Below are 13,655 nucleotides of genomic sequence, written 5' to 3' on the forward strand. Positions count from 1 at the left end.
TTGTGGAATTCGACCCCTAAGTACTGCAGTAATCTCTTAATTTGAGAGAGTAGCTCTAGGGATTAATTTGAGCATATCAATTACGACTGAGAATATCAATCCCACGCTGGATATCTCTTTCCTCAGCCACAACCCTTAGCCCTTCGTAGTAAATGGCAATTGGGTTGCCGGCGTCAAAGCATTTGACAAAGAAAGGCCTGTACCGCCCTTCAATTTGGAGGCCACCATCAGGGACATTGGATGTGTTGATTTGTGATGGATCAGTACAAAGGCAATAGATAGCAGCTGTCGTTAGAACTTCTTTACTGTATACTGCATTTTTTCCCTATGACCAGCCCTTAAAATAGAACCAAGTGACCACTATCAATCTTCTGCAGCAAGGGAAACGATTTTTATGAAAACATCGTCGGGGAGATCCGGCATCTTGGGTGCTCGAGCGGACATAGTGTTGTAAACAATAATTTTATTCTAGTTTGTAGTTGAGAGGTAATAGACTAAAGAAACAGAAATACTTGTATATATACATAGATAGCATAAAAGTAAATTATTTGGTTGGACCAGAATACAAGAAAGCTATTTGTATATATACCAGATTATTCCTAGTGATAACTCAGCCATTACTTACTATAACTCAGCCATCACATGAATATACGAGACCTTTCGTTTTCCCGTAAAACTATAACTCATCCAATAAGCAATATTTTGGCGGGAAACCATATGTTAACCTAATAATAGACGTGGCCTTTCGTTTTCCTATTGTTTTTCCTTTATATTCTCCTTATTCATATGTCTGACTGTCTCATTCTTCGTTTCTATTGTTTCTCTTTATATTCCCCTAAATCATAGATCTTTCTATTTGTTACATTTTCCTATCGACATGGAAGTTGTTCCTCATATCGATTGACAGTTTTTTAGAGATGTCGAAGCGATCATTTGCGCCACTGATCGGGACAATATTCCGGTTCTAAACCCTGGCGTGGGTTCTTGGGTTGACACAACCATTGTTACGTGGTTCAAGTTCCTTCACGTTCTCTCTATCGCAATTGGAGGAATACTTCAACACAACTGGCACCATGCGTGGCCGACGTACCGTTTGATCCCCTCCCACTTTAAGAGACGATGGTTTCTCCTCCTCGCGGTAAGATCTCTGGACAAACCACCATATTGATATTATTCTATACTCTTATCGTTTCTTTCCTTTAATTGTAGCGTAAATACACGTGGGATCCAAAGCATACTTTAACGGTCTGGACGCAGTTTAATTTGGGGGCTAGAACATTATTCAGAGCCCAGATGCGTGCGCTCAAGAGGATATGGGCGAAAGGTGGCAATAAACCCGAGATGTTGAGCAGCATAGTTTGGAATGATTTGGTCGATATGTTTGAAGAATTTGGCCCAAATGACGTCGGTTTCAGAAAGTGATTTCTATTGTACTTTCTTGTCATCTTCTATATGAACTATGAAAGATGATCTATGAACTATGATTGTGTGTTTTTTTTTAATTTCGTTTATGTTGTACCTTCATATTAATATAATTCAGTCGTTATTTCGACATTTCAGCCATTACGGAATGATAACTCAACCATTAAGTTCGATAAGTCAACCACAATATTTGCTAACTCAGCCATGACTTTATAAATATTTACATAACTCAGTCGTGAATAACGATAATTCAGCCAATTCTCAAATTAGAACGTGTAAAAATCACTCTAAGTCTATAAATATCCCTTTTTATTGATTTTAATGATATTAATATTCATATTTCCATTCTAAATTTAAATTTTAAGTTATAATAATTTTAATATTCAATTGTTGGAGAAATACTTTTAAAAAAATAAAATTCTAAATTCGAATAACAATTATTTATATATTTTAATAATATATTGTAAAAAAGTTCACTTTATGAATTTATTACGCGTGTGTATTTGAGCAGGCACATAATTAGTGATTTTTCGCGTTTCCCTAACAACATTTTTTGTGATATCGAGAGATGTTTTAATATTTATTAGGAATCTGACAGAGTAAAAGACCCAGGAAAGAAAAAATAATACGTTTTCATATTATTGAGAAGACTCTAAACGATAACTCAGCCGTCATAAACTATAACTCAGTCATAACTACAATTATAAGACTAAATAACCGACCAAACCGAACCGAACCGAAAAACTAATTTTACCCCTTTTGGTATTTTTGTATTGGAATTTTCGGTTAATTACGGTTATATTCGGCTTGCTAACGGTTTAGGGCTATATTAAGTTAATCTACCTAATTTGGATAACATTTGGGTTATTTATGGTTATATATTCATCTAACCGACACATAACCGGAAATAACCGAAAAGTAATTTCAAAAATGGTTATCATATTAGTATATCCAAATTACCACCTTAAACCAAACACAATAAAACCAATACCAAACTGTTATATTAAAACCCATAATGTTAGAAATATGAACCCTACACCTCAAACCCTAACCCCTAAATATCATGTTTTGAATGTTTTACACGTTTTGATCAGAATGTGTACAAATCAATATTTCTCTATAATTATTACTTTTTATTGCTTATAATGATTGTAATATTCATTTTTCCATTCTATATTTTAATTTTGAGTTATAATAATTCTAATTTACAAATATTTATTAAGTCAGCTGTGGAGAGTATATAAATCAGCCGTAACTGAACCGTAAATCAGCCATAATTTTGGAAATAGACAGATCAAAGTTTTACTGATCCAAGTACAATTCCTACCAAAAGAAATCCAAATGTTTTACATATCATAGTACAATTCCTACCAAAAGAAACGAAACAAAGGACATAATGCATTATTTAAACTGAACTCATAAAATCAGATGCCTCATCGTAGATTTCTGCTACCATTTTAATCGTATAGCCTGGATATTTTGATCACAGATTCCATCGAAAGACACACCAAGCGCTAGACATTCTATAAACTTTAAAGCGTACACACCACAGTCACCAACCTGTACGTTTAGAGGGGACCTTGGAGACACTCTTCCTCCTGAAGGTAAACTGTTTGAAAGTAGGTGTATGCCATTTGTCAGGAACGTTCTCGTTCATCATTGCTGGAATCATCCGCATAAACGCCCTACAAGCATTCAGCATTCTAATATCACTAACTTTGTTTGCTTGACCCACGATGCTATCATAGCAATCAATATGCCTTCTGATGAGATCCACGTGCAGCGCCACCCAGTGATTCCCTTCAGTTGTGGAGTAATATACAGGTGATCCATATCTTCTACCCACTTCAAATTAGTCGGTTCATCTAGTGGAATCAAACCTTTAACTAAATCTTTATAACTATTGCTAGTGAATTTAAACAGCTTGGGTTTCATCTCGAACTGACGATGATCACGAACCATCGTTCTGGTGAACCACAGGTCTATAAACGCAATGCGTTTATTGTGGAATGGGAAGGGATCTCGTTTGTACCTAATACTGAGGAGTCTCATAAACACGCCCATGTGCTGTAAAACAGAAAACTGAGTAGTAAACAACAACTCAGCCATAATGTAATATAAGTCAGTCGTAAACAATAACAAATCAGCTATTATGTATTATAACTCAGCCGTCAACAATAACAACTCAGTCATTATGTATTATAACATAGTCATAAACATAATAACTCAGCCATTATGTATTATATCTCAGCCGTAAACATAATAACTCAGACATCAAGTTAAACTTACTTTATTAGACAGCCACCCAAATGTATCATCCTTCACTGGCCAGTTCTTTCTTTCGGTGATGAGAGTCCTATAGAATTCAATATTTGGTGTTGACTTGCCTAACAGGTTAATATAATGTTAACAAGCTGTGATTAACAAGGGTCTAACGGGTCATACTCGGCTGTCTTTAGGTACTCCAAAAGTTTTTTCAATTTGACCAGATCAACCGGTGCCAGAGGATCATATATTCCAGCTCTAGGTACACAGTTCTTCCTCATGCACGTCAGTCCGTTGTCCCCAATATAAGGAAAAATCCTCGCTTGTGTAGCTTGTTGTGTATTCAATGCACTTCCATCCGGGGACAGCTTAACACTCTCCAGCCTTAAAGCTTTAATTATATCAAGCCTAATCTTTTCCTCCTCATCATCCTCAGATTCAGGTTCAAGGACATTGTTTTCAGCCATAAACTCGGCTGTCATATCACATATACTGCTGTCAGCAGCGTTGGCACCAGCGTTTGCACCAACTTCGGCTTCTCCCTCATTCAAAACAGGTTCTACAAATTGCAACGGCTTCACGGCAGTAGGATTAGTAGTATTTCTACCTCTTCTCTTGTGCGGATTTTCTCCAACCTTCTTTTCCGCCAACTCTTTGACCTTCTTTGCCGCTAACTCTTTGGCCTTCTTTGCCGTAACCTCTTTGACATTCTTTGCATCTAATTCTTTGTCCTTCTTTACATCTTTGGCATTTTTCCGCGTGTAAGGCCGTTGATTTGGTTTTGTAGCAGCGGAGACTTCTCAATGAAATTAAGAGGATCATCTTTATCAAAATCTTTATTCAGATTCCTACTGATCCTAGCCAAACCACTGCCATCTACCTGTATAACATAGGGAAAACAATTAAAGATAATGATAACTTAATCTAAACATTCTGGAAAATCAGCCATAACATTAACATAATTCAGACATTACCGGAGGAGTGTTGACAGAGTAGTTTTGTTGCATTTTTCCTGGAACTGCTGGTGGACCTTTTGGTGTCAACAGTTTTTCCCGAAGGTCTTCTGGTAATAGGTTCTTTATTTAGAAATTTTTATAATTTGAACACGCATCAAAAGTGTTTTGGCCAGTTTGCCCAACACCCATGGAAAGCACGTGTTCTTTCATCTGTTTGAGATCACTCTCAACAGATCCAAACATGGTTTCAAACCTTTCATTCATCCTCTTTTCTATTCAATATCCAATGTTTTTTTCCAAGGTTTCAAACCTTGAGTTTAAATTAGACACCAACTCAATGAGAGTTCCAACCGACCCAACCGACACATCTTCTCCAGCATCTTCCTCCTCACTAGCACACTGAAACAAATACACAAACCGTCGTAAACAAGCTAACAAAAGATTACATATAATATAAACTCACTATACACCATATCTCTTACCTTTATTCCTTTCTTCTTCTTCTTCCTCTTCTGTGCAGCTCCTTCACCAGATTCACCACCCTGGCTGTTAGAAACTTTCATCTTCTGGACTTTCTGCTTCTTCGCGGGAGGAGATTCAGAATCAACATCTGCTTTAACATCCCAAAAACCTTTAACAAACTTATCCTCATGTATGTCTTGGATAAGGCGATCAACTGCTGGGTCATCTTTTTGATCTGGCCACGTATGAAATAGCTCGCGTACATCATCCTTCATAACCATTTTAGTCACACGCAGCTGTAACATAAGAGAATATGAGACCCATCAGTATATAATAACTCAGCCATCACCAAATCATAAATCAGCCATTACAAAATAATAACTTAGCCATCACTAAATCATAACTCATCCATCACTAAAAAATTACTCAACCAGATATAAACCTTACCTCACCAAGCACTTTGATCTCTTCAGCAATTACGGTTTCCAGCGTTGAACGTGTACGGTTTCCCCCCCATTGAAGCAACAGTATGCCACCATCTTCAGCTGATGCATTCCTAAACCGTTCTCCAAAGATTTGGACTGACTCATACGCCCAAGCCTGTAACACGGGTGTAAAACCACTAAGGGTGTACGACTTTCTCGTAGGCTTCAACATCTTTATAGAATCAACAAGAGCTTCAAATGCTGACCAACACCACGGATAAGTCATCACGGTTTCATCAACAAAAACTTTTTTCGCACTTTCAAATGGTATTCTAGAGTACTGATGGATGGCATAAAGTCCAATGGCTTGAAAACACAACAGCCCCAACCATTTACGGGGCTCAGGGTCCCATCCCCGACACACTTTTAATGCTTCCCTGAGTTCAAGTAGTGTTGGACCTTTCCCAGAGGCACTTTCAAAAGTCTGAAGAACTCTTTGTGTTCCTCTTCAAGTTCAAACCGTTCAGTAGGCATTGGGTCTATGTTTAACCCCGTCACATGAGCAAATTCATTCAACCCAAACCTGATAGGTTGACCGCCGACGACAAACCAAAGCTCCTTCTTATGTACCCTTAACTGGTTACATAGTAGGAAATGTACTATCTTACCAGACCAGACGAATTGGCTATCAACTAGCTTAGATATTATTCCAATGGGTACTTTCTTCGTTTCATCCCATGCATCCTGTCCTATTGATTCCCTGATCGTAGTGAATTATCCCATCTTGAAATTGGTATTAATATCTCTAAACTCTAGATTAGAGTTTCCTTCAGCGTATAGTCCAAGGTAATCTCTTGCTTGTTCTTCAGAAATAATCACCATCGACATCTGATAAATAATATTATTCATAAGTAAATCATAAAATAAATCAGCGATAACATAAAACAAACTCATACACAAAGCATAACATAACTCAGCCACAAATACATAACTCAGATCTAAAGCACAAAATATCTCAGTCACCAATACAAAACTCAGCCGTAACTCAGTCGCAAAATAAAACAAACAGTAAATCAGCCATCGAATCGAATAGATCTAACAAATCAGCCGTAAACTCTAAAATAACTGAACCGCAACATAAAACAAAAAGTAAATCAGCCATCGAATCGAATAGATCTAACAAATCAGCCGTCATTAACGACGGCAACAATCAGCCATAAATCATCGATAAAAACCCATATTCAGCCGGAAAACTCGAAACTAAATACTCGACACATACGGGAACGTTTAAACGAAGACGAACAAGACGAAGAGAGAGAGAGAGAGAGAGAGAGCAACGACGAAGAGAGAGAGAGCGACGACAAAGAAAGAGAGTGCAAAGACGAAGAGAGAGAGAGCGAGCAAAGATGGTGAGAGATGACGGCGAGAGATTGACGGCAAGAGAGTGGACAATGACAGAGTATCGCCGGCGACGAGAGACGACGAGAGTTTCGATTTTTTTTTTTAATTTCGCGGTTTGTGAACAGTTAAATCTATTCACTTTCCCTTTCTTTGATATAAACAAGAAAACAACTGTCGATCTAAAAAAAACTGCTTAGTGACGTGTTAAATCATATCTGATGTGTATGTATATTTTTTTTTACTCAAAATCGAAAAAATAAACCCAAGGGGTAAATTGTAATTACACCCAAGACACTAAACATTTGAGTAATATTTAGAAGATTTATATATATAAGTGATAAACCAACTTTTGGATAACATTTGAGTAATTCTTTCAAAAGTACATTTTAAAGTCAAAAAGTGAATGTCCTGAATTGAGTAAGTAAGAAATCCATTTTTCGAAGAACTGTTGACGAGGTTGATAAGTATTTCACAATCGTTCATGGGTTTTCGAGATTTAAGGACAAATCTATGTTGGTGGGGGAGAATTGTAATACTCCGATTTGTGGAGAGGATTTAAAGAATTGATTTAGCCACATATGTCACCAAAATGCACTTATATTTTTGGTCAAGGGTCCTGAGAGAAATCCATAGTTAAACGTGCTTATGCTGAAGTAGTCTCAGGATATGTGACTTTTCAAAAAGTGAATGTCGGAACTGTGCGAGTGAGGACAAAACACAGGATGATTATGTGGTGATTCGTAGGGACGGTAAACAAATATTTAAAGCCTCCCAGTTGTAGCAAACCGACCATCGAATATGGATGGGCTCACGGGCCTAGTAAGAGGATGTGAGACCCATTAAGGAAGGTGGGGCCATGGACTGAGAGTAAACATGGAACCCACTAAGAGATAGCAGTTGGGGCGTTACAAGTGGTATCAGAGCCGAACCTAGACGAGTGTGGAGTCGAGTGGGATCATACCGTCAAGGGTGACGGTCTTGGCGAGCAACGAAGATGTTGCGATATGTTAATGGGGGTGAATTGTAACACCCCGGTTTGCAGAGAGGTTTGAAAGAATTGATTTGGCCACCTATGTCACCAAAGTGCACTTATCTTTTTGGTCAAGGATCCTGAAAGAAGTCTAGAGTTGTGCTTGCTTATGCTGGAATAGTCTCAGGATGGGTGACCTTCGGGGAAGTGAGCGGAATCATTCAAATAAAATAGCTTAATCACAATGAAATGATTTGACATCATCATATTATTTGTTTCTTGGTGATCAACAATAATATGATGATGTCAAATCATTTCGTTGTGATTCAACTATTTTATTTGAATGATTCCGCTCACTATGCGTGGAAATTATTTATTAAGGCTTTGAATGGTTGTATACTTGTATAGTCTGCTCCGGACCGGACTAAAATTGGACTAGTGCACACTTAATTACCTATTCACCATTGGGTATCAGTATGCATTGTTGCATACTAAAAATCTCCATACTAGTATACATCTAAGCATACAACCTCATACCAATGTAAATTCACTGTTAGTCTGCATTTTTCATTTCACTCCTCAAAGCTTCATACCATTATGAACGCCATACTCGTCTTCTCCATACTACAGTCCACTGTTTTGCATACCAATATTTTGGTATACATAGTCCGGTCTATACCATACTGCGCAGCCATTCAAAGCCTAAGCATAAAAAAGTACTACTTAGGTGTTTATTGGTTCTTTTGCTATTACCCGCCTAGCGTTTGTTAGTGGGCGATTGCGTTTGTTAGCGGTTGATACCATTCATAAAAATCGCTCCATATCTCTTCAAACCGCTCAAAATTGCTAAATTTCAAAAGTTTCTTCCCGCAAGCATTTGCGGTTATTGGCGGTTGCGTTTGTCTTTTAAAAAGGAAAGAAACTAAAAAAGGAAAATCTACTAATTAAAATATATATTATCAAATCATATATATGTATATATATATATTCATGTTAATTCTCAAATAATCATTCTTTAACTGTAATTTTTCAATATCTATACTAGTATTTTTGCAGCACTTTTTGCTCATAAATATGTTTTTGGAAACATTTACCATTGAATGTCATTATATACTTATATTCATATCCAAACAAGTTTAGTTAACTCTTTCTACTACCCTTATAACCAAACACAATTAAAATATTGTAAATATCCATATATAATGTTTTACAATTAAGATAGATATTTGTTTGGTGGATTATTCTCCTATCATCTCTTTTTGATTTTAAGTTTTAAATGTAGTGAATCATCATATAATACATAAAGTTATAAAAAAAATATATTTTCTGCATATATTGTGATTTGATTTTTTTAAACGAACATATATTACTCAATTAATATAAAAAGTGTGTGTTTAACATACAAATATAGTAAATTACCGTATATAGTAAATTATAAAAAATTTTAAAAATTTATAATTTATAACTGATATATCTAAACTTAATAAAAAATTTAAAATTGTGAATATTTAAACATATAAAATTTATAAAATAATACAAATGAGTTATATTACATGACGGGTTTTATGATATGACATGATTGAATTAATAATACTAAAAGATAAAATATCATTAATATGATACTTCGAAACATGTTAAATCTTTATTTTATTATTTTAACAACACCAATATAAAATATATCGAATCAAACTCATTTAATTTTGATTGTATCAAACAAAAATTGTTGTACGGTATACCACGGATTATATACTAAATTACTAAAATTAACAAAAAAGTGCATCAGAAAAATTATTAAAATAGTACATTAACAAAGAAATTAAATAAAAACTTTTCCCGCGGTATACCACAGGTCATAATCTAGTTAATAATTATTTGTGTATCATTATAAAATAAAATTTACTTGTTTAATATTTGAATAATTATTTTTTATTTATATTTAGTAATTATTTATGGTTCTTAATTATTAATCATGTTTAAAATTTTTTTACTTTTTCATAATATAGTTTTTGAAGAAATATTATCATAATTGGGGGCAAACCAAAATCGTTTGTATTCATTGAAGAAATATTATCATAATTATAAAATCAATCCAGAAGTTCTACGATATCAAGCATTTGTTTTGCCATTTAATTTGTTAAATTACTTGATACAATTTTTGGTGATAGACCAAATGCATAAAGTAATAAGTATTTTACTATGAAAGTTATTTGTTTTTTTGAATAATAATTCTAGTACTTTTATGATATTAATTAAGTTTAATAAAGTTTTTGATATTTTAAAACATTTATATAGTTATATATCATATTTATTATGTTTTAACTGCTATTGTATATGCTGATCAACCAGTCGTAAAACTTCCGCAAACGCACCCATTTTAAAACATTAAACCAGTTGTTCAAAACGCTTAATATCGCTTGAAACCGCAACTGCCCGCTTCTGCAAACTCTCACAACCGCAATCGCAAATGCTGCGTTTGAATCAGTCAGACCTTTAATCTATTGAATTATATCCTTAAAATATTGCTATTGAGATTAAATCATCTCAACATGTTCCAACTTCGTCATTCACTTAACTACATATCAATCCGTAATTGTTGAATGTTGACTATCAATTTAGTATACAGATTTAGTATCAATATCATATCTTGGTTGAGTAGGAAACTAGAATGAATCGCTTTAGTATATATATGTAATCCACATAACCTTACAGGAATATGCACAATAATCTCTAAACTAATATCATCTTTGTTCTTGTATCAATTGATATTGGTCATCTCTTCCGAAAAAGAATTCATACTTTGATTTTTATGTACACATATATGTGTTATAGAGAAAGTTCATAATGCTATTTGTTTTGACATTTATTATCTGTTATTCTTACTTGGGATATCCTCTCATTCACATTGTATTCAAAAATCACTCCCTATTACTGTTTAATATAAAGTATATTTGTAATTTGTACATATTCTCCTAGGTTTACATTTAAGGTTATTGAGTCCTGGTTAAGATCCAACCGCCACTTGGCAAGCCCAATGAAGTGTGATTATTTGTAGGGGTGGTGGAAATACCAAATTTAATTCACGCTAACAAAACAGGTTTAGCAGCAGCGTTGGTGGCATGAGCAACGATGACTTACATACGTAAAATCTTGGAAAACATATGGGTCATGCATGTCATTTTCACACGTATAATAATGTGTGCATGTTATCTCCAAACCGTTGGTTTTTCCTTTCACAAGCGGAAGGGTTACGGGTACCTTTGGGGTGATGTTGCAATAGGAAAACCGTTGGAGATCTTGCCTCTCCTCCTTTGTTCCCCCTGAGCTGGTGGCGGCCACCACCGGCGTTTCTCCTCTGTCATGGCCAAGAAAAAAAGAAAACCTCCTCCTCTTCCCATCAATCCTCCTCCACCACTCCCTCTCCCAGTTCCGAAAGAGATCTTGCCTTCTCCCCCCGTGGAAAGTGCAGATCTAGATGTGGACGAAAGCAAAATTGTTCCTTCGTCTCTACAAATCAAGGCTGCCGCCGTGGTAACGCTTCCACTAATCTGGGCGGAGCGGACGTACGGTGGATCTAGCTCGTTGAAGAAATGTGGCTCCCCCTTCCTACTAGACTCGGGCGAGCTCTGTGTAACAATCCCAAACAAAGTAATCGAGGATAGTAAACCCCTTTGGCAGAGTTTTGTGGTCGGTCAATTCTACCGTAAAGCTCCCTCTTTTGGTAAGATCCGTGCGATTGTCAATTTAATTTGGAGTAAATGGCACCAGGATATTTCTGTATCCAAGCTCGACACACCAAACACATTTCTTTTTAAGATATCCAATGTTTCTACGAGACAAAGAGTTCTTCGAGAAGGAATATGGTCTATTGATGGCTCCACGATGTTTGTAGCTGAGTGGTCGCCGGGTGTTCAACCGTCGAAGCCTTCATTAAAGACAGCTCCGGTCTGGATAGAATTACGCAATGTGCCCTATGAGTTTTACAACCCGCCAGCTCTCAGCAGAATTGCCAGTATTGTGGGTCACCCGATTTGCCTTCATAAAGAAACTGAACAGATGACAAACTTTGAGGTGGCAAAGGTCTTCATGGAAATTGACCTGCATAAGCCGCTCCCAGAATTTGTTTGTGCTCAGTTTGAATCTGGGGAAACAAGAAGAGTCGCAGTCTCTTGTCCTCATCTGCCTCCTGTCTGCCCTCTTTGTGATGAAGCTGGGCACTCCTCCAAACATTGTACCAATGCTCCGCCTCTCTGCCTCATCTGCAAAAAGGCTTATCATGCGATAACTATTTGTCCTTGGCGAAATGGTAAAGAGATGGTCTCTATGCAAAACCATGAGAATCAGACTGGTGATCCTGCCAACCGCAAAGTAAAAGGCAAGGTCTGGGTTAAGAGACCTCAGGAAGCTCCTCCCTCATCTAGTGGGGATCACGTCCTTCCCTCCTCCCCTCCAAAAGGAAGTTCCCAACCTGAAAATATCTCTCCTGACCCTAGCAGAGGAAAAGATATGGAAGAAACTCTGCGCATGGAGGAACCTGCAGTGGAGGAAGGTCTCGGGAAGGTGAAGCCACCAGACCAATCAGGTGCTGAGACCGACACACCTGAACAAGTCGTGAGCTCAGAATCGAAAGAATCAAAACCCCCAGCCCCCAGAAGCTGATCAAGGAGGTTTTACAAAGGTTCTTTCTAAGAGTCAAAAGAAAAAACTCAGGGCTAAGCTTAAGCAAGGTCCTATTCATGCGGGAAGGTTTTCCTTCCGCCACTAGTCACTTATCTAAATATTTTTTGTGATGCTGATGTTTTGTTGGAATGTTAGAGGAATCAATGATCCAGATAAGCAGCAGAAATTTAGAGCTTGGTGCCAGCAACAACGACCAATTTTTGGTTGCCTTTTGGAGACTCATGTCTTGGAACACAACGCGCAAAAGACTATCAAAAAGATTTTGCCGGGTTGGAGTCTCATATCCAATTATGAACACTCTCATATAGGGAGAATTTGGATAGTCAGTAGTAAGCCTGTGATTGTAACTCTTTACAAGAAGACTCGCCAACATATCACTTGTGGTATTGCTTGGCCTGAAAAGGATATAAACTTCATAGCATCTTTTGTCTATGGAGCAAATCTGAGAAGCGAAAGGACTCAGCTTTGGAACGATCTCGAAACCATGTCTTCTAACACGCCTCTCTGATGCTCTCCTTGGCTTGTCTTAGGAGATTTTAATCAAACCCTTCTTCCTTCAGAACACTCAAGAAGAGAGGACTATGAAGTTTATTCGGGAGGGTGTCGAGATCTCCAAAATTGTGTGAACTCTTGCGGTTTGTCGGACCTGCCTTCACATGGCCCAATTTTCACTTGGTGGAACCATCAGCAAAGTACTCCGGTAGCAGAGAAACTGGACAGGATGATGGGGAATTTTTTCTGGTTTGATTCCTTCTCTCACTCAATTGCCACATTTGAGGAACCGTTATTTTCAGATCACGCTTCGTGCTGTATCAGATTTCAGGGGCGAGGCCCTAGAGTACCAAGACCTTTCCGCTTTAACCACCACCTGATGCAACATGAAAACTTCCTACAATTAGTCCAAGAGAGCTGGACCTCAGAGCATGCCTCGGGTTCTCTTATTATGCAAATATCAAGAAAGTTAAAACGTCTAAAAGGCAAACTCAGGGAACTAAACAAAGCTGCATTCTCCGGGATCGAAAATCGAGTTAGAGTGGCTCTAGCTGACCTCAAAGCAGCTCAAGCTGATCTTTTTAC

The sequence above is a fragment of the Camelina sativa genome, chromosome 20 (genome assembly GCF_030686135.1).
Source record: "Camelina sativa cultivar CO46 ecotype springtype chromosome 20, ASM3068613v1".
NCBI classification, from domain to species: domain Eukaryota; kingdom Viridiplantae; phylum Streptophyta; class Magnoliopsida; order Brassicales; family Brassicaceae; genus Camelina; species Camelina sativa.